The sequence below is a fragment of the Balaenoptera ricei genome, chromosome 9 (assembly GCF_028023285.1).
Source record: "Balaenoptera ricei isolate mBalRic1 chromosome 9, mBalRic1.hap2, whole genome shotgun sequence".
Taxonomy (NCBI): Eukaryota; Metazoa; Chordata; class Mammalia; order Artiodactyla; family Balaenopteridae; genus Balaenoptera; species Balaenoptera ricei.
Window position 1 is genome coordinate 30,886,212 of NC_082647.1, and position 22,728 is coordinate 30,908,939.

General features: G+C 35.4%; 1 long non-coding RNA gene across 4 annotated transcripts in view; it reads left to right on the forward strand.

Moving 5' to 3' along the window:
• LOC132371857 (uncharacterized) overlaps positions 1-22,728 on the forward strand; it is a 183,743-nt gene that overhangs the window by 135,289 nt on the left and 25,726 nt on the right. For 3 of the 4 annotated variants that reach the window (XR_009504996.1, XR_009504997.1, XR_009504995.1), the window contains one exon: positions 281-650. This is a non-coding gene — a long non-coding RNA (uncharacterized LOC132371857). Of the gene's footprint in view, positions 1-280; positions 651-22,728 lie in introns of those variants that run through there. The other variant, XR_009504998.1, reaches the window with a different exon arrangement.

Genomic DNA, 22,728 nt, shown 5'->3' on the forward strand with positions numbered 1-22,728 from the left:
AGGCATGCTTAAATTGCCTGACTCAGCTGTGAATCTATTTTATTAAGCTGTTAACATATTTCTCAGTATGGCTTACCAAGAAAACCAAATACAATGCAAAACGTTGAACTTTACCACTGGTTCAATATTATCAGTGTCCTCATTACCTTACCTTCTTGCTGAGGAAATGGTATACTCTTTCAAAGATGAAACATTATTGTATAAGTCTGTTGGTTCTGAGGCTTAGTGTTGATGCCAAATGCCATTTGCCATGTTTCCTATCTCTCCTTTGTCCCTCCAGATACATGTTCAGCCTTCTCTACCCAGCTTTATGCCCTGGGAGACTGACCTCTTTGAATTTCACCAATGGGATCCGTTGTGCTCCATCCAGTTAAGACTAGAGAATAAAGAGCACTGGCAGAAGCATCAAAAGAAGGAGGAGAATAAGGAAAATCCTGGCTCTCTTCTGTGGGCTCTTCTTTGGCTGGCTGTGTCCCATGACAGCTCTCTCTCTGGGTTAGTCTACAAATTCCTCTGCTCGACATTTGAGCCTCAGTATGTTCCTGATGCACTGTTGCTAGTATGAGGATACTCCACTACTATGTTTTCCTTATTCGGTTTCCTGCCCACATCTCTATAAATAGTCTATGCATTAAATGCTCCTCCAATGATTCGAGGGTCATGTTGGAAACCTGACTGATAACATCAACCAACGTTACAGAAATCAGAGAAACAAGTAAAACACAAGTCCTCCACCTGCCATAGAGCTTTAAGGAGCCATTTCTAATTATAACTTTCCCCTAGGAGTACACACCTGACTCTGAAGCCAGAATGCTTTCACACGGGTATAACAAACAGAAACTAGGTTTAAAGAAGTATACTGAGGAACAAACAAAGAGATTCGAATACCATTTGGTGAGATAAGTGCTTTGACAAATCTTAGTCCATTTAATTTTTAATAATCTTTTGATATTCTATTGCCTTGCTAATTCCAAACAACTTTGGAAAAGTGGCCTTAAAAAGGTAGTAACTTTAAGGTAAGCCCTTCTTTTTCCCTGTCTTCTTTTGGATATCGAGTTTAAGATAAATTTGTCTGAAAATCATATTAATATTAATTCTGAATACTTAGGATGCATGGATTATTCTGGAAATTATAAAGTTTGCTGTTTTAAAAATGTTTTTATTCTCTGATTCAAACATTTGGCATTTTGTTCAGCTATGACAAACACATTAATTTTTCAAAAATATTTTTCTTATTTAGGAAAATTATTTATTTTCAAACTTTCATTGATTGGGAAGTTTTCATTTTAGACTCTTGATATTAATTTCTAGAGTTATTTCATTTTACTTAGAGAATATGAATGACTGATATCTTAATATATTTTGGGGAATTCTATGAGGTTATATTTGTTATTCAAAAAAATTATCAACTGTGGCTTATCTTCCATGGAGGCAGAACATGCATCCTTATGCTTTATGAAATGTGAAACATTTAAAAGAAGCTTATTAAACAACACCTCTCTTCCTCCCTGAGTTTTGAACTAATTGAGAACTAAGATAGTCAGCAGATGGAGAAAAAGTACTAACTTTATTAACCAACTGGATTGGGAGACAAGAATTACTATTTACCCAATGATTTACTTGCTAATTCTTTCCCTGCAGTATAGACTGTAGCTCAATACAATGGAATGTGATTTGCAGAGCAGATAAATTCACCTATCTTCTATAGGCTTAAGGACCAAAGTAAGCGCCTATATTGGCATTGGGAATAAAAACGTAACACATTTTATTTAGCTTCTCAAAGGGGTAAGAGTTCTTCAAAATTCGAACCTAGATTAAAAATATCAAATAAAATCTTAAATTTGGTAGATCATACTTTTTTTTCCTGTAGTATATCTGTCTAGCTGTCTATCATTAACTTATTCATCTATCCTTTTTATTAACTCTTAAAAATAATATATGAAATCATAGTAAAACCTTATCATTAAAACTCAAAAAACAGATAAATTAGTATCTCTCCACGTAAAATACACAAACTCATTCTCCCATCTTAAGAGGTAAACATAGGGAGTTTAATGTCTAAAGTTCCAGATCTTTTTGCGCATATTCATGTATTCACATTCACATGCATGCATAGAAATATGTAGTTTTGCCTTGTATTTGTTTCATATAAATTTCTTTGCAACCTGCTTCTTAGACTTAACATTTTGATTGACAGATTTAGTGGTTTATTGGAGAGATAGGCACACTTTCTTTTATGTTGCTTTTCCACACTATAGGGCCCTTAGGCAGGGAAGGAATGATCTGAATGGGGTCACAGTTACAGTGACTCTTTTCCATTCTGTCCAAAATAGAGTAGTTACAGAAGTAGAAATTACAGCTGTGGGTTGCATTTCTTCCTAGAAACATGAACTTCCTGATCAACCTGATGAGATCAGCATTAACATCCTTTGCCACTGGTATTTGCTTTCCTCAGGCCTGCTATTAAGGGCCATGATAGCTGTTTTTATATAATTATTTTCTTTTTTAAAAGTTTATTCTTTTTAAAATCCCCTTCTCTACTACTAAGTATAATCGCCCTCTTTTTCCAGTTACATTTCTATTATTTTCTTTCATAGTTAGAGTTATCACTCTTCCCCTGTGTCGTCCCTTTGAGGTTTCAGCAAATAAAACCCATGAAGTCAGAATCGGGAAGTTTTAAATTTCAATTGCTTGCTTTTCCATTGTGTACTGTTTTCCATTTTGTTCTCACTGCTTTATTTGCCCTGACCAGGACTGAAGGAAACATCCAGTCCTTCTTTCCTCCACCAGAAATGAGAAGTATACTATTGTATGTGATAGAGAGGAATAGTGTATATAAAGTTCTCAAGGAAGTAAACAACAGAAACAAAGTTTTTAAATAACCTTAAGATACTGTGAGAAAATATGTGCATGCATGGAAAAAATTTTGAAAAGCTATTAGACTGATGAATAATAAAATTAAAATCTTCTGATTTCTCACTCTCACCTTCCAAGTTCATATGGGTAACCACTTTTTACATTTTCTTGTATATTTCCACAAGTGTTCTGAACATAAACAAGTGTAAGTTAGCATATAGCTACATATATACACATTTCATACAAATAGCTTATTATATATACACACACCCATAGATGTAGTTTTAGACATAGACATACACACACATAATTACACACACACACACACACACAAATCTGTAACTTATTCTTTTTAAATATTTTACCTCAGATTGTTTTTTTCCATGTCTATATACCTAGATCTACCTTATTCTTTCCAATTAGTAACTGATGTCTTTTGCATTGGATTATCATAATTAATTCAAGTCTATTGATTTTACTTCGATTCCAGTTTTGCTATTAAAAACAATATAACAACAAGCATACATGTAAATCTTCTAATGAACTTGGGTCAGTATAAACTTTGGCAGACATAACAGTAATTCCCTCCTTATAAATTTATTAGGACCTCTGCATATATAATGTTTTTAATCCTTAGCTTATTTTTGTATCTTGTATTTCTCATTGACTTTTAAGAGATGTCTTTGCTTGATTGCTTTCAATTTATAAAAGAGAAGGCATTAAACTTTTCATTAATACTCACACTTACCCCTGTGTGGACAACACTCTACCTCTATGTATTGCCAGTGCAACAAGAGGAGATTTTAGATAACAATACTGTGTCTATACTATGGCTATTTTTTTTTTCTTAACAGCTATAACATAGTATTCCATAAGGGCTCATAATGACCTGTTCCCAATTATAAACTTTTTGCCCTGAGAATTAATTTCCAGATTTCAATGTAAATATTCTTACATAAAAGAATTAAAAATATTTTTAAGAATTTTTTTATAGTTCTAGAGAATTGTCACTCTAGAGCCTTTCCAAAAAATGCTGAATTTAAAAATGAAAGTAGTTCTTCAAATCCTGAGACTTTCCAAAAATGCTGAATTTGAAAATGAAAGTAGTTCTTCAAATCTCAGCATCTGTCTCCAGATTCTTTTAACTGTAGATGTAGGATGAACAGGGTCCATGGTCTCCCTTCCATTCCCTGCGCTTCTTGTTCTTTAATTTTACATCCCCAGGGCATGTTTCCTCAAGATCATCCTCAGATTATGCTCCTGTTCTGCTCTAACCTACACAGTTTGCACTTTCTCCTTCCTCTCAAGAAAGATCACTTTACTGGTGATGGTGATTATGATAATTTTTAATTTGTGGTAATTTGTGTTTTCACTGGGGACTTACTGCTTACCAGAAACTTATTACAAACAGTAGAGTGTTTAGTTCCTATCCCTAAATTATACAGGGGGAAATTTAAGCTTAGCAAAGTTGAATAGCTTTGTCCATGGCCCATACCACCTTTCTTGTCACCACAAATCCCAACCCATGAATGACCAATTGCCATGGTGATAAGACAGAAGAGTGCTGTGTTCAGTTCCACAGATTCTTAGAGGCAAAACTCTCACTTGACTCCCTAACGTGCTGCATGGTTGACTATGATGTGTCATAAGGTTCTCTGTTTCTGCTTGGGGAGCAAGGGACCTCCCTTGGTTTTCAATCCCAGATGGCCACAGTAAGTTGTCTCTAGTTCACAGCAAAGGAACCAATCCCATACACAAGCCCCGCAAACAAGATGAGCTCCACGTATCAGTCTCCATTAGGCCTGAAGAGCTAGTTTTTGGGAAAATGTAAGTTATAAGGTACATATATATTTTCTCTGAAATACAATAACTGTGTGTGTTTTGCATGCTATGCAAATTAAGCTCATATATCCATGTATATGCTATGTAAATATAGATTGATAGGTATATAAGCATAGATACAGATATAGAAATAGACACAGTACAAAGCAGTGGTTCAGAGCCTGGCTTCTGAATCAGACTGCCTGGATTTGAATCTCAGCTCTGTGAACACTTTCTTCATTTATAAATTGATTTGATATCAGAAGTGCAGTCTAAAGGCAGAAATAATCACAACACTACAAACAAAACAAAAAGGAAGAAAGAAAAAGAAATAACCTTTGAAGGCTAATAACTTAGATTCAAATCAGAGCCCCGCTACTTACCGGATATATGATCTTGGATGACTTATTTCACTTCTTTCTTCCTCACTTTCCTAATCTGTAAAATGAGAATAAAATTCCAGTCACCTCATACAGTTCTGAGGAATAAAGAAGAGTGTAACTTAGACTCTCATCTGGTACATTACAAGAACTGTAAAAATGTTAGCTATTATTACCATTCAGTCTATTCAGAAACCAGGGAACAGAAAGGGCTACTATTCATTGAGGGTTTTTCAGGGTTAACATATGGTTTGCAAAAAATATGGATTGCAACCTCCAATAGAAATGCTTTCTCTCTACTTGAATATGAAAGAACATACAAGGGTTTAAGGTTCTTTGACAATTATCGTTCTTTAAAATTCCAGTAGTGAATGATACAGCTGCTCATAAAACAAAGACAAAAAAATAAAACATATGCAATTTAATTATATTAAATCGCATTTTGTAGCTTAGTCATTGGGAAAATGTTTGGGGTGGTTTCATTTGCTATTAGCCCTCATTTTATGTTCGTTACCATTCCTGAGGTCTCCCCATTTTAGTTTTCTAGGATTGAAAGGCTTATTTTATAAATTATTCATGTGTGTTGTCATATTTGACTTTCCTACATCCTTAAACTTCATTGTCAAATTTTTATACTGTTGGGGGTGTCTGTATGGTTTCTTTAGTGTATCTTTAAACCTGTATTTGGAAAACACAACTTGGGCTTGATGATCATTAGGGCAGCTTGTATAAGTATGCAACTTACTTTTCCACCAAAGAACTGTCAACAGCTGCTGGCTTTTCTCTGATGCACCTGAAAACAAAAGAATAAATATCAGTATAAACAAGTTACATAAGTGACAAACTAAGGCACTGTTTATGTGTAGTAGTAGAGCCAAGCCCTAAAGGCAGATGAAGATTTATGTCCAATTCCTATACCAGTTAGGCTGGCTTTGAAAATCATGGTTAACTCGGTATCCTCAGTATCAGTGGAAAATCATAGTCTACTCCCTTAAATGTGATACCCTTTGGAAGAGTAATTTGGGTTCCACTTGATAAGTTACTGTCAGAAATAAAGGTTATCTGATAAGAATGTGATTATCAGAAATGACCTATCAGTGTATCTGGTTTTTGATAAATGATCATGGGACCCCATGGGGCCCCAATCAACTACCATTGATAAGAATTAATATGTAACCAGCTCACACAACTCAACATCAAAAATATAAACCACCTGATTTAAAAATGGACATTTTTCCATAGAGGAAATGCAGATGACCAACTGGCCCATGAAAAGATGCTCAACATCCTTAATAATAATGAAAATGCAAATCAAAACAACAATGAGCTATCACTTCACACCTATTAGAATGGCTATCATCAAAAAGAACACAAATAACAAATGTTGGTGAGGATGGGGAAAAAAAAGGAACCTTTGTACAATGTTGGTAGGAATGTAAATTGGTGCAGCCACTGTGGAAAACAGTATGAAGGTTTCTCAAAAAACTAAAAACAGAACTACCATATGACCCAGCAATGCCACTCCTGGGTACTTATCCAAAAACAACGAAACACTAATTTGAAAAGATACATGCGCCCCAATGTTCACAGCAGCATTATTTACAATTGCCAAGATATGGAAGTAACCTAACTGTCCATCAACAGGTGAATAGATAAAGAAGATGTGGAATATATATACAACGGAATACTACTTAGCCATAAAAAAATGAAGTTGTGTACTTGCAACAAAATGGATGGACTTAGAGAGCATTACGCTAAGTGAAGTAAGTCAGAGGAAGACAAATATTGTATGGTATCCCTTATATGTGGAACCTAAAAAATACAACAAACTAGGGAATATAACAAAAAAGAAGCAGACTCACAGATATAGAGAACAAACTAGTGGTTATCAGTGGGGAGAGGGAAGGGGGAAGAGGCAATATAGGGGTAAGGAATTAAGAGGTACAAACTATTACATATTAAAAAAAGATGCAAGGACATACTGTACAACACAGGGAATATTGCCAATATTTTACAATAACTATAAATGGAATAGAACTTTAACGAATTGTCAATTACTATATTGTACACCTATAATTTATATAATATTGTCCATGAACTACACTTCACAAAAGAAAAGAATTCATAGTAAACTCTAATGCCTCTTTTGATCATTTCACCTAAAGTAATGAATTCAGGATAAATTTTTTAAAATTTACATATTCACAGTATGAAAACTATAAAAGTGTAATATTATTTTATGAAGAAATGGCATATCTAAATAACAAAAATTGCTAAAATAACCAGCTGAGCTTCCCCTCACAGCTGTAACCAGAGTAGTCATCCATCCACCAGCTCTAGTTTGTCTAAGGGGAGGCTAGATGCTCAAGAGAATTCCTGCAATTAAGAAATCTAGGAAGAGGAACAAAGATGGCAGAGTAGAAGGATGTGCTCTCACTCCCTCTTGTGAGAACACCAGAATCAAAACTAGCTGCTGGACAATCATCGACAGGAAGACACTGGAACTCACCAAAAATATACCCCACATCCAAAGACAAAGGAGAAGCCACAATGAGACAGAAAGAGGGGCGCAATCACAGCAAAATCAAATCCCATAACTGCTGGGTGGGTGAATCACAGACTGGAGAAGACTTACACCACAGAAGTCCACCCAGTGGAGTGAAGGTTCTGAGCCCCACGTCAGGCTTCCCAACCTGGGGTTCCAGCAATGGGAGGAGGAATTCCTAGAGAATCAGATGTTGAAGCCTAGTGGGATCTGATTGCAGGACTTGGACAGGACTGGGGGAAACAGAGACTTCACTCTTGGAGGGCACACACAAAGTAGTGTGTGCATGGGGACCCAGGGGAAGGAGCAGTGACCCCATAGGAGACTGAACCAGACCTACCTGCTAGTGTCGGAGGGTCTCCTGCAGAGGCGGGAGGTGCTGTGGCTCACCGTGGGGACAAGGACACTGGCAGCAGAAGTTCTGGGAAGTACTCCTTGGCATGAGCCCTCCCAGAGTCTGTCATTAGCCCCACCAAAGAGCCCAGGTAGGCTCCAGTGTTGGGTTGCCTCAGGCCAAACAACCAACAGGGAGGAAACCCAGCCCCACCCATCACCAGTCAAGCAGATTAAAGTTTTACTGAGCTCTGACCACCACAGCAACAGTCAGCTCTATGAACCACCAGTCCCTCCCATCAGGAAATGTACACAAGCCTCTTAGATAGCCTCATCCACCAGAGGGAAGACAGCAGAAGCAAGAAGAGCTACAGTCCTGCAGCCTGTGGAACAAAAACCACATACACAGAAAGACAGACAAGATGAAAAGACAGAGGGCTATGTACCAGATGAAGGAACAAGATAAAACCCCAGAAAAACAACTAAATGAAGTAGAAATAGGCAACCTTCCAGAAAAAGAATTCAGAATAATGATAGCGAAGATGATCCAGGACCTCAGAAAAAGAATGGAGGCAAAGATCGATAAGATGCAAGAAATGTTTAACAGAGACGTAGAAGACTTAAAGAACAAACAAACAGAGATGAACAATACAATAATTAAAATGAAAACTACACTAGAAGGAATCAATAGCAGAATAACTGAGGCAGAAGAACGGATAAGTGACCTGGAAGACAGAATGGTGGAATTCACTGCTGCAGAACAGAATAAAGAAAAAAGAATGAAAAGAAATGAAGACAGCCTAAGAGACCTCTGGCACATCATTAAACACAACAACATTTGCATTACAGGGGTACCAGAAGGAGAAGAGAGAGAGAAAGGACCACAGAAAATATTTGAAGAGATTATAGTTGAAACCTTCCCTAACATGGGAAAGGAAATAGCCACCCAAGTCCAGGAAGCGCAGAGAGTCCCATACAGGATAAACCCAAGGAGAAACACGCCGAGACACATAGTAATCAAATTGACAAAAATTAAAGACAAAGAAAAATTATTGAAAGCAGCAAGGGAAAAACGACAAATAACATACAAGGGAACTCCCATAAGGTTAAAAGCTGATTTCTCAGCAGAAACTCTACAAGCCAGAAGGGAGTGGCATGATATACTTAAAGTGATGAAAGGGAAGAACCTACAACCAAGATTACTCTACCCGGGAAGGATCTCATTCAGATTTGATGGAGAAATCAAAAGCTTTACAGACAAGCAAAAGCTAAGAGAAGTCAGCATAACCAAACCAGCTCTACAACAAATGCTAAAGAAACTTCTCTAAGCGGGAAACACAAGAGAAGAAAATGACCTACAAAAACAAACCCATAACAATTAAGAAAATGGTAACAGGAACATACATATCGATAATTACCTTAAACATGAACGGATTAAATGCTCCAACCAAAAAACACAGGCTCGCTGAATGGATACAAAAACAAGACCCATCTATATGCTCTCTACAAGAGACCCACTTCAGACCTAGGGCCACATACAGACTTAAAGTGAGGGGATGGAAAATGACATTCCATGCAAATGGAAATCAAAAGAAAGCTGGAATAGCAATACTCATATCAGATAAAATAGACTTTAAAATAAAGAATGTTACAAGAGACAAGGAAGGACACTACATAATGATCAAGGGATCAATGCAAAGAAGAAAATATAACAATTATAAATATATATGCACCCAACATAGGAGCACCTCAATACATAAGGCAACTGCTAACAGCTATAAAAGAGGAAATCGACAGTAACACAATAATAGTGGGGGACTTTAACACCTCACTTACACCAATGGACAGATCATCCAAAATGAAAATAAATAAGGAAACAGAAGCTTTAAATGACACAATAGACCAGACAGATTTAATTGACATTTTATAGGACATTCCATCCAAAAACTGCAGATTACACTTTCTTCTCAAGTGCGCATGGAACATTCTCCAGGATAGATCACATTTTGGGTCACAAATCAAGTCGCGGTAAATTTAAGAAAACTGAAATCATATCAAGCATCTTTTCCGACCACAATGCTATGAGATTAGAAATCAATTACAGGGAAAAAAAGGTAAAAAACACAAACACATGGAGGCTAAACAATACGTAACTAACTAACCAAGAGATCACTGAAGAAATCAAAGAGGAAAGCAAAAAATACCTAGAGACAAATGACAATAAAAACACGACGCTCCAAAACCTATAGGATGCAGCAAAAGCAGTTCTAAGAGGGAAGTTTATAGCTATACCACCCTACCTCAAGAAACAAGAAAAATCTCAAATAAACAATCTAACCTTACACCTAAAGGAACTAGAGAAAGAAGAACAAACAAAACCCAATGTTAGCAGAAGGAAAGAAATCATAAAGATCAGAGCAGAAATAAATGAAATAGAAACAAAGAAAACGATAGCAAAGATCAATAAAACTAAAAGCTGGTTCTTTGAGAAGATAAACAAAATTGATAAACCATTAGCCAGACTCATCAAGAGAAAGAGAGAGAGGACTCAAATCAGTAACATTAGAAATAAAAATAGAGAAGTTACAAGAGACACCGCAGAAATACAAAGCATCCTAAGAGACTACTACAAGCAACTCTATGCCAATAAAATGGACAACCTGGAAGAAATGGACAAATTCTTAGACAGGGGGCTTCCCTGGTGGCGCAGTGGTTGAGAGTCTGCCTGCCAATGTAGGGGACACGGGTTTGAGCCCTGGTCTGGGAAGATCCCACATGCCGCAGAGCAACTAGGCCCGTGAGCCACAACTACTGAGCCTGTGCAACAAGAGAGGCCGTGACAGTGAGAGGTCCGTGCACCATGATGAAGAGTGGCCCCCGCTTGCCACAACCAGAGAAAGCACTCGCACAGAAACGAAGACCCAACACACCCAAAAATAAATAAATAAATAAATAAATTTATTAAAAAAAAAATTCTTAGAAAGGTATAACCTTCCAAGACTGAACCAGGAAGAAACAGAAAATATGAACAGACCAATCACTTCAATTTCAAGTAATGAAATTGAAACTGTGATTTAAAATCTTCCAACAAACAAAAGCCCAGGACCAGATGGTTTCACAGGTGAATTCTATCAAACATTTAGAGAAGAGCTAACACCCATCCTTCTCAAACTCTTCCAAAAAATTGCAGAGGAAGAAACACTCCCAAACTCATTCTATGAGGCCACCATCACCCTGAAACCCAAAGCAGACAAAGATACTACAAAAAAGAAAAATTACAGACCAATATCACTGATGAATATAGATGCAAAAATCGTCAACAAAATACTAGCAAACAGAATCCAACAACACATTAAAAGGATCATACATCATGATCAACTGAGATTTATCCCAGGGATGCAAGGATTCTTCAATATACGCAAATCAATCAATGTGATACACCATATTAACAAATTGAAGAATAAAAACCATATGATCATCCCAATAGATGCAGAAAAAGCTTTTGACAAAATTCAACACCCACTTATGATAAAAACTCTCCAGAAAGTGGGCATAGAGGGAACCTACCTCAACATAATAAAGGCCATATATGACAAACCCACAGCCAACATCATTCTCAATGGTGAAAAACTGAAAGCATTTCCTCTAAGATCAGGAACATGACAAGGATGTCCACTCTCACCACTATTATTCAACATAGTTTTGGAAGTCCTAGACACAGCAATCAGAGAAGAAAAAGAAATAAAAGGAATACAAATTGGAAAAGAAGTAAAACTGTCACTGTTTGCAGATGACATGATACTATACATAGAGAATCCTAAAGATGCCACCAGAAAACTACTAGAGCTAATCAATGAATTTGGTAAAGTTGCAGGATACAAAATTAATGCACAGAAATCTCTTGCATTCCTATACACTAATGATGAAAAATCTGAAAGAGAAATTATGGAAACACTCCTATTTACCACTGCAACAAAAAGAATAAAATACCTAGGAATAAACCTACCTAGGGAGACAAAAGACCTGTATGCAGAAAACTATAAGACACTGATGAAAGAAATTAAAGATGATACCAACAGATGGAGAGATATACCATGTTCTTGGACTGGAGGAATCAATATTGTGAAAATGACTATACTACCCAAAGCAATCTACAGATTCAATGTAACCCCTATCAAATTACCAATGGAATTTTTAATGGAACTAGAACAAAACAATCTTAAAATTTGTATGGATACACAAAAGACCCCGAATAGCCAAAGCAGTCTTCAGTGAAAAAAATGGAGAGGGAGGAATCAGACTCCCTGACTGCAGACTATACTACAAAGCTACAGTAGTCAAGACAATATGGTACTGGCACAAAAACAGAAACAGATCAATGGAAAAAGATAGAAAGCCCAGAGATAAAGTGACACACCTATGGTCAACTAATCTATGACAAAGGAGGCAAGGATATACAATGGAGAAAAAACAGTCTCTTCAATAAGTGGTGCTGGGAAAACTAGACAGCTACATGTAAAAGAATGAAATTAGAACACTCCCTAACACCATACACAAATATAAACTCAAAATGGATTCGAGATCTAAGTGTAAGACCAGACACTATAAAACTCTTAGAGGAAAACATAGGCAGAACACCCTTTGACATAAATCACAGCAAGATCTCTTTTGATCCACCTCCTAGAGTAATGGAAATAAAAACAAAAATAAACAAATGGGACCTAGTGAAACTTAAAAGCTTTTGCACAGCAAAGGAAACCATAAACAAGGCGAAAAGACCACCCTCAGAATGGGAGAAAATATTTGCAAATGAATCAACGGACAAAGGATTAATCTCCAAAATATATAAACAGGTCATGCAGCTCAATATTAGAGAAACAAACAACCCAATCCAAAAGTGGGCAGAAGGCCTAAATAGACATTTCTCCAAAGAAGATATACAGATGGCCAAGAAGCACATGAAAAGCTGCTCAACATCACTAATTATTAGATAAATGCAAATTCAAACTACAGTGAGGTATCACCTCACACCAGTTAGCATGGGCATCATCAGGAAATCTACAAACAACAAATGCTGGAGAGGGTGTGGAGAAAAGAGAACTCTCTTGCACTGTTGGTGGGAATGTAAATTGATACAGCCACTATGGAGAACAGTATGGAGGTTCCTTAAAAAAGTAAAAATAAAATTACCATATGATCCAGCAATCCCACTACTGGGCATATACCCAGAGAAAACCATAGTTCAAAAAGACACATGCACCCCAATGTTCATTGCAGCACTATTTACAATAGCCAGGACATAGAAGCAACTTAAGTGTCCATCAACAGATGAATGGATAAGGAAGTTGTGGTACATATATACAATGGAATATTACTCAGCCATAAAAAGGAACGAAATTGGGTCATTTGTTGAGGCGTGGTTGGATCTAGAGACTGTCATACAGAGTGAAGTAAGTCAGAAAGAGAAAAACAAATACCGTATATTAACGCATGTATGTGGAACCTAGAAAAATGGTACAGATGAACCGGTTTGCCAAGCAGAAATTGAGACACAGATGTAGAGAACAAACGTATGGACACCAAGAGGGGAAAGCCGTGGCAAGGTGGGACTGGTGGTGTGATGAATTGGGCGATTGGGACTGACATGTATGCACTAATGTGTATAAAATTGATGACTAATAAGAACCTGCTGTATAAAAAAATAAATAAAATTTAAAAATTAAAAAAAAACAACTAGTACTAAACTTTTGTTGGGTTATTTGTATGGAAATATGTTAATATAAATGTTTCAGACATTACATGAAATTCCTAAAAATCTTACATGTTCTGGTATAATATTATAAGTCATAATTCTAGTTATTATTTTAAAATGATATCTCAGAAATAACTAAATTTCCTTGTCAATTGCATTATTATTAACTTTCATCAAATCTTTAACTGTGGTCACTTTTAAGTCTTGTCATTTACAGACAATTCTGGGTGAACTCTGATGCTTTTGCAAAAATGTTCCTATAAAAGGGTTTCATCTTCAAGGAATTCATGGAAAAGACTGACAAGCACAAGTTTCTGGTAACTGACTATACTGCTGAACTGAATGAATAAGCATTTTCAGAACTCTAATGGAAAACTGATGAATTCATAAAAAGCACTAACAAAAGATCAAGATGAAAAAAAAATTACATGGGACTGAGTGAACTGATGAGGATTATTATAATTTTTGTGACTTTGAATTAAAAAAAAAAGAATTTCTTAGCAATAAAAGAATAAACAAAACAAAACAACAACAACAAAAATTCAATACATTTATTTACCCATCATTGAATTTTTAAAATATAGCTTTATGGAAATTTTCACTCCAGGTAAAACTTTTCTAAAATAATTAAAATTTGGAATAATTTTGATATCAGTTTATATTTTATCTCTTTCAGAACTAAAAAATGTAAGAAAACTAGTAGCACATCAATGTATTCTCATGTAAAAAGAATAAATAGTAGTTAAAAACTAAAGCAGCATACATGATAAAAAAGTAAAAGCTCTGCTTTAATTCTCCAATCTCTCAACAACCCATAGGTGACAATCAGGAAAAATTTGATATGAATATGCAAAATATTTTTGTGCATTTATGTGTGTGTAGACACAAACATAATTGTTTTTAACACACATGGAATAAAATATACTTTCTTGTACATAATTTTGCAACTCACTATTTTGCTTCTGTTAAAATCTCTTTTCCTAGAACATTATGTTAGATCTCTTTGCTCTTGGTAATTATATATAATGATTTTGTAATTTTTTTTTATATGAGTGAATCATAGTTTATTTAATCATTCCCTCATAAGTGGACATTTATGTTATTAGTAATATGTGGTCATTATAACAATGTTGCAGTAAACATTCATATACATGCAAGATATTTGGATTATCTCTGTAGAAATCAACATTTTCGATAAACTGATATCACTAATATCAATAGTACTGTGTATTAACAATCTTACATTTTAAATAATCTGTTAGATGAACAATTTTTTGTTTTGATTTTTATTAAAATTTGGTGGTTTTGTTGAGCATCTTTTTCTGTTTTTTTACAAAATAGAGTTTATTTTTTTAAAAATAAATTGTTTCATCTTTCCTTTGTCTAATTTTATATGCTTATTTTAGGAAATCTTTATATATTAATCTTTTGCCTTCTATATATGTTGAGAATATCTTCCCTAATTGTTGTTTGTCTATTGACTGTATTTATGACATTTTTAATACAGAAGATCTTCATTTTATGTAGGCAAATCTGCTGGCCTTTTTCCTGGTAGCTTCTGATTTTCCTCTTACCATCTTTCCTAACCAAAATCAAGTTAAGTGGCAGGAACTCTGGATGAAATAATTCAACTCAGAGAATATTTTTTACAAAGCAACTGTAAATTAGTGAATGTGATTATAATTATTGTAACATTAGTCTTATATCAAAGGCATATCACACAACCAGGAAGGATATGTAGACTGAAGGCGTGTTGTCACTGCTGATCATACAGTGCCATTTGATGATATGTCTATGCAAATCTCATAACAACTCTGCTTTACCATTTAGAATGAGGATAAGCATATGCTTTTTACATAAATCTTGCTGTGTTCTTTCTCATTTAAAATGATTCATCTTTAGATTTGCTAATGTTTGCCAGAACTACAGTCAAACTACATTAAGAAAATATTGTACTTTTCTCAAAGATACTGATTTAAAAAATATGTAAAAATAATGTTCAGACCTAATTTAATCATGCTCCTGGTTAATTATTCATACACTGTGCCATCACTAAGTCTGTCCACTAGAAGGAAAATGAATCTGGTAATGGTAAGTAAGTATAAGGCCTTTAGTCCATTTGGGCTCCTACAACAGAAATAGCAAAAACTGGGTGGGCGGCTTATAAACAACGGAAATTTATTTCTCACAGTTCTGGTGGAGGGGAAGTCCAAGATTAAGGCACCAGCAGATTCAGCATCCACTGAGAGCCCACTTCCTGGTTCATAGACACTGTCTTCTTGCTGTGCTAGAACGGATGGGGTCTCTTTTATAAGGGCACTGATCCCAGTCACAAGGACTCCACCCTCATGACGTAATCACTCACCAAAGGTCCCACCTCCAAATACCATCACGTGGAAGATTAGGTTTCAACATTTGATTTTGGGCGGGGACATAAATATCCAGCACATAGCAAGTGTTAGTAAAAAATATGTATCCCATCTTTACTTTAGTGTGTTGCTAATGTTTACTCGGTGATTACAGAAAAAATATGAACTATATCCTTTAATAATTTGCAAATGGAGGAAATGGACTCAAATCCAGATTATGTTATTCCAGGTCAGATATTTTGTTTTGCTCTGTTTCCCACTGTGCAACTAAATAAGCTAAGTTAAAGGTCCCTTCAAAAATTACTAAAATAATTTGAACCTTGAGTCTACACTGAACGGGACAAAGTTAATCAGGCAACGAAGATATTCAAGACTATTGCAATAGAGGACAGAGGCTAGAACTAAGTTCAAACTCAACTCCAGTGTAGTACAGGATGGTAGGCTTTCTCAAGGCTGGAATGAGCTAGCGGAAATTTACTGGAGGATGCTATAGGTCATGACTTGAAAGTTGAAATGACTTCTTGGTCCATGCAGAATGGATGTTGTGTTAGCAAGCATGAAAACCAACATTAATCTCATTGTACATCTCCATCAGATCTCTTAGGTGACCAGGAGCATTGCCAATGAGCAGTAACAGTTTTGAAAGAATCTATTTTTCTGAGCAGCAGGTCTCAACAGTGGGCTTAAAATATACAGTAGATCATGTTATTAAGAGATGTGCTGTCATCAAGGCTTTGTTGTTCCATTTACAGAGAACAGGTAGAGTAGATTAGCATAATTTATAAGGGCCCAAGGATTTTCAGAGTGGTAAATGAGCATCAGCTTTGACTTAAAGTGACCAGCTGCGTTAGCCCCTAACAGGAGAATCAGCTGTCCTTTGAAGCCAGGCATTGACTTCTCCTCTCTAGCTATGAGAGTCCTAGATGGCATCTTCTTCCAATAGAAGGCTGTTTAGTCTACATTGAAAAACTGTTGCTTAGTGTAGCCACCTTCATTATCTTAGCTAGATCTTCTGGATAACTTGTGTAAGCTTCTACATCAGCACTTGCTTCTTCACTTTGCAACGTTATGTTATGGAAATGGCTTCTTTCCTTAAGTTTCATGACCCAACCTCTGCTAGCTTCAGACTTTTCTTCTGCAGCTTCCTCACCTTTCTCAGTCTTCACTGAATTGAAGAGAGTTAGGGCTTTGCACTCGACTGGGCTTTGGCTTAAGGGAATGTTGTGGCTGGTTTGATCTTCTATCCAGATCACTAAAACTTTCTCCATAACACAGCAGTAAGGCCATTTCACTTTCTTCCCATAATTGTGTTCACTGGAGCAGCAAGTTTAATTTCCTCCAAAAACGTTTCCTTTACATTCACAACTTGGCTAACTGGCACAAGGGGCCTACCTTTCAGCCTGTCTGTGCTTTTGATAAGCCTTCCGTACTAAGCTTAATCATTTCTAGCTTTTGATTTAAAGTTAAAGACTTGGGACTCTTTCTTTCACTTGAACACTTAGAGGCCATTGTAGGGTTACTAACCGGCCTAATTTCAATGTTGCTGTGTCTCAGGGAATAGGAAGGCCCAAGGATAGGGGGAGAGAGGGGAACGGCTGGTTGGTGGAGCAGTCAGAACACACACAACTTTTACTGATGAAGTTTGCCACTTTATATGGGCGTGGTTCAGGACACCCCAAAACAATTACAATAGTAACATCAAAGATCACTAATCACAGATCACCATAACAAATATAATAGCAATGAAAAAGTTTGAAATATTGCAAGAATTACAAAACTGTGACACAGAGAAGTGAAGTGAGCCAATACTGTTGGAAAAATGGTGCTGATAAGCTTTCTGGATGCAGGTTTACAAACCTTCAATTTGTAAAAGCAAAAAACACAGTATCTGCAAAGCACAATAAAGTGAAGTACAATAAAATTAGGGAGGTATGCCTGTACTATCACCCTTGATGATTATATTTCAAATAAGTGGTTCTCAATTCCTTGAAAAAAACATTCCTAGGTTGTAAAACTCGCAAGAGGCTTTTAAAAAGTTTTACATCTCAAAAGGGCAGAGGAAGAATTTACAATTACAAGTTTTCTAAAGTAAATGCTCTAAGTAAAGGGAGGTCAGAGGCCTATAGTTAGTAGTAAGAAGCTTGTCTAAAGTTTAGTGAAGCTGGGGTGGGGGGCACATTAAGGCCATCTTGATCAATACCAACTGAAAATCTCAAACTAAAAGCAGATCTTCCAAATGATGCCACTTGTAACCTCGGCATGAGACTCAAACCCCTCTGAGTGATGTTCAACTATCAGCTACATTCAGAGATACACGTAGTGAATTTCAGTAATTGGAAGAGTATAGATTTTTTGGATTGAGTAAATTTATTTTGTTACAATTCACCTTACACAGAGTGTGAAACTAAACAGTAAAAAACATAATTTATCCTTCTCAATTAAATAATTTATCTTTCTAAAGATACTTTATACTAAACTATGTTTATCCTTTACTAAACTGTAAAAAAAAATGATTTATCCTTCATTAAGGCATTTGGTTTTTAAAACTATGCAAGCACCATCATTTGTATTTACTTTAAAAAACCAGGTGGCTGTGGTATTGTAGTTTTAATAATCTTACCCTTAAAATTGTTTTTTAACCAAGTAAAATTCTTTGATTTTATTTTAAGCTATTTTATAGCCACAGATATTAAAATCTAATTCTTCATACTTTTAACTAGATTGTAGATGAGATCTGTGTTTTGGAATGATAACTTTTTCATTGATTATGGATGATTTAATACATAATTGTAGAAATATATACTCAGTAATAAATTTGGCATTTGCTGGCAAATGTCTAAGAGATGCCATATCAAAAATAATGTGTTAGAAATGACACCTCTCTAGAGCATTGATTAAATAATATATTGAAAGTTCACAGCATGCAATGCAGCAATTACTGTAATGACTGTGCCTTTAAATGTGTCTTCACTTGTAAATCTTTGGGCAATTAGTTTTAACAATGCTGACACGTTTTCACCTATCAAACACCTCCACATTTTCATAAGCTATTATAAAATTCAAGTACCTTACCATGAAAAAATATATTATACATTAAACTGGAAAGAAAGAACAATAGTTGGATATATTCATATCCTGTAATGTAAAAGAGGCAGAGATAGAGATGGTTAAGGGGGCAAAATAATAATATTGGACAAGGAAGCCAAGACTACCCAGTGGAGGAAAGACAATCTCTTTAATTTAAAAAATGGGATATTCACATGCAAAAGAATGAAAACAGAATAAGAATAAAAACAGAAAAATATAAAAGAAAAAGAATAAAAACATTGTGCACCACTCACAAAAAATGAACTCAAAATGGATTAAAGACAAATATAAAACTATGAAGGTCCTAGAAGAAACTGGAGAAAAAGTTTCTTGACATGGATCTTGGCAATGGATCCAAGATCCATTTTTATATGACAGCTAAGATATGAAAAACCAAATAAAAAACAAGTGGGATGACCAAACTAAAAAGCTTCTGCACATCAAAAGAAACAAAATAAAAAGCTTCTGCACAGCAAAAGAAACAGTCACAAAATGAAAAGGCAACCTGTGGAATGGGAGAAAATATTTGCAAACTACACATCTGATCAGGGGTTAATAACCAAAATATATAAGGAATTCATACAACTCAATAGCAAAAAACCAAATAATTTAATTAAATAATGGACAAACGACCTGAATAGACAATTTTCCGAAGAGGATATTCAAATGGCCAACAGGTACATGAGGAGGTGCTCGACATCCTTAATTATTGGGCAAACGCAAATCAAAAACACAATGAGATATCACCTCACACCTCCTGTTAGAAAGACTTTCATCAAAAAGACCAATGATAACAAATGTGGTGAGGATGTAGATTCTGGTTATGTAGAAGTCCTGAGATTGCTCTCTGATACAAAAAATACGACCCACCACCTAGCAATTTTCTTACAGATCCTAATAGAACATGGCAAAGATGTGGAGAACACCATATTGTTAAAAGTGTTTAAGGTGAAGGGCACATTTTTAAAAAAGATTTAATTGCTTTCAAAAAATAGTTTAGAAGGTGAAGAAATTAATATAAAATTTAAAATATTGGCGAGCTTCCCTGGTGGCACAGTGGTTAAGAATCTGCCTGCCAATGCAGGGGACACAGGTTCAAGCCCTGGTCTGGGAAGATCCCACATGCCACGGAGCAGCTGGGCCCGTGAGCCACAACTACTGAGCCTGCGCATCTGTAGCCTGTGCTCCGCAACAAGAGACCGCGATAGTGAGAGGCCCGCGCACCGCGATGAAGAGTGGCCCCCGCTCGCCGCAACTAAAGAAAGCCCTCGCACAGAAACGAAGACCCAACACAGCCAAAAATAAATAAATAAATAAATAAATTTATTTTTTAAAAAAACTGGCAAATTTTAGGAAGTGTCTTTGTTCCTGAACTTTAAAAAGAAGTGTATAAATCAAATTCTTAAATAAATTCTTAATCTTCAATATGAATAATATTAATAGGTAATAAAGAAAATATTATCAGAGGTGTAACACCAGACTAACCATCTAGAATGTATCATATATTAAATATCTGAAAGTATGCATGGATAAAACTAACTTACACATAAGGTCATAATGTTGAGAGGTGATAGTGTGAAAGAATACCAGAGTACATATTATTGCTTTAGAGACCCTGGCCAAAACTTGAGTCTGAACAGATCATGTAAAAATGCCAGAATTGAACTGCATCACATTATCATTTTAAATATTAAAATAATTAGACATTATAAAGAAAATCCTTAAAAAATGTCCACTAAGCAAATTAACATATGATTCTAGAAACTGGAAAAACTGCCAAGAGTATTGGCAGTCAAGATTATTGAAGCCTACATACCCAGAGGGACACAGGATAGGCAAAAAGAGGACAGAAAATTCTTAATATTAGCCTCAAATATGAAGAATAAAAATCTGAGACTGTGTCTTTATCTTACATTTATTAAGATTGGTAAGAAGGGGCCGCCTACATGAAAGGAATGAAACAATTTAAGGTCCACTGTATTTTTGTTCCTGAATATTTATTCGCTTCACGTAAAGTATCCACCCTCTTCCCACTGGTATTTTTAGTGCCTCCCTAAGGATGGCAGATATATTTTTCCCCCAATATCAGGCTCAACCATATACCTTGCTTGGGCTAATAAATTATGAATGAATGCAACACTGTGTCAATTCCAGTTTTATGTAGCATTGCATGAGTCTGCTAATTCTAATTGAAGTGTGAATTTCAAATGTAATCAATAGGGACAATAATCTGTATAGAAGGGTAATAACCATCCAATTACGTGACAGGTGTTTTGGTGTAAGATATTTACTCCTTCTTTCAGTCAATAATCATTTACTGAGCATCTACAATGTGCCAGATTCCATGGCAGGCACTGAGGACACAGTGTATGAGCATTCAACATTATTGCAGAAACCAAAACAGAAGTTGGGTTTTCTAACAAGGATGGCACATGCCTCACTTGAGCTTTCTCCTTTACCTGCCATGCTCTCAGGCTACAGAAACGTGGTTAAAACAGGAAATAACTTAGTATTAAACAGTAAGAAAGCAGGAAAAACAAACAATATAGATATGGTGAGATCACAGTGAGGACATGTCAAAGAGCAAAGAAAAGATCTGGACAAGCAAGAAAAAAGTAAAGAGAAACAGAATGGTAGCAATGCAAACTAATTCATGTAAATAAAGGTAAGGATCATATTATGCACAATGTAGACTAGTCTGTATGGTGCTGAAAGAGAAGAAAATTTCTGATAAATGATTTAAACACTTAAAATAGTGTATTAATGTTTTAATTGAAAAACAATACCTCTAAGACAATGTAAAGGGAAAAAAATGGGATACAAATGTAGCTTTGCAGACTTTAGTAAGATCAAGGGCAAAAATAGCATTTGGGAAAATAAAATTCAAAATAGCAAGAAACAGAATGTACAAAGTAGAAATGACATAATGATATAGACTCTTTATGATCCTTATAATAACGAGAAACATTATAGAACTTGAAGTATGAGGAAAGAGTTATTTTAGCCACCAAACGGGTAAAAACCTTGTATAAAGGAGAACCAGTCAGCACAGAATCAAACATCCCTAATACCATAAAATGCTTAAAAACAGAGCTGAAAAGCTCTGAATGATGGAAAGTGTAACCTAAGAATACTGTATTCAATTTAGATTTTTTCCAAGTTTAGGATATAAATAGGCAGTGTCAACTATGGAAGAATGCTGGGATGACAACATACATGAGCCTTCCTTGATATATCTACTTGAAGACAAAATCCAACCAATTAAGAAATGGTCTAAGTAAAGAATTCAAGAAGAAAAAGGCTTGGAATACGAGTTCATTTAAAATATAACTAATATAAATGTTTATCTAACAGACTGAAGATGTTATAAGTTGTTATGATGTCATAATAATAATATTACTAACAAGAATTTAAAAGTGAAAATAGAATTCAGAAGATGTTTAAGAGTCCTAATGACTTAGTAAAGTGGTGAATTTTAGAATAAAAACAGTTAAAAATTACCTAAGGATTCCAGTCTTAACATGTTCCATAATTGCTTTTCTTATCCATAGAATAATCTTTTAGAGATCAACATGTTTTGTAGTG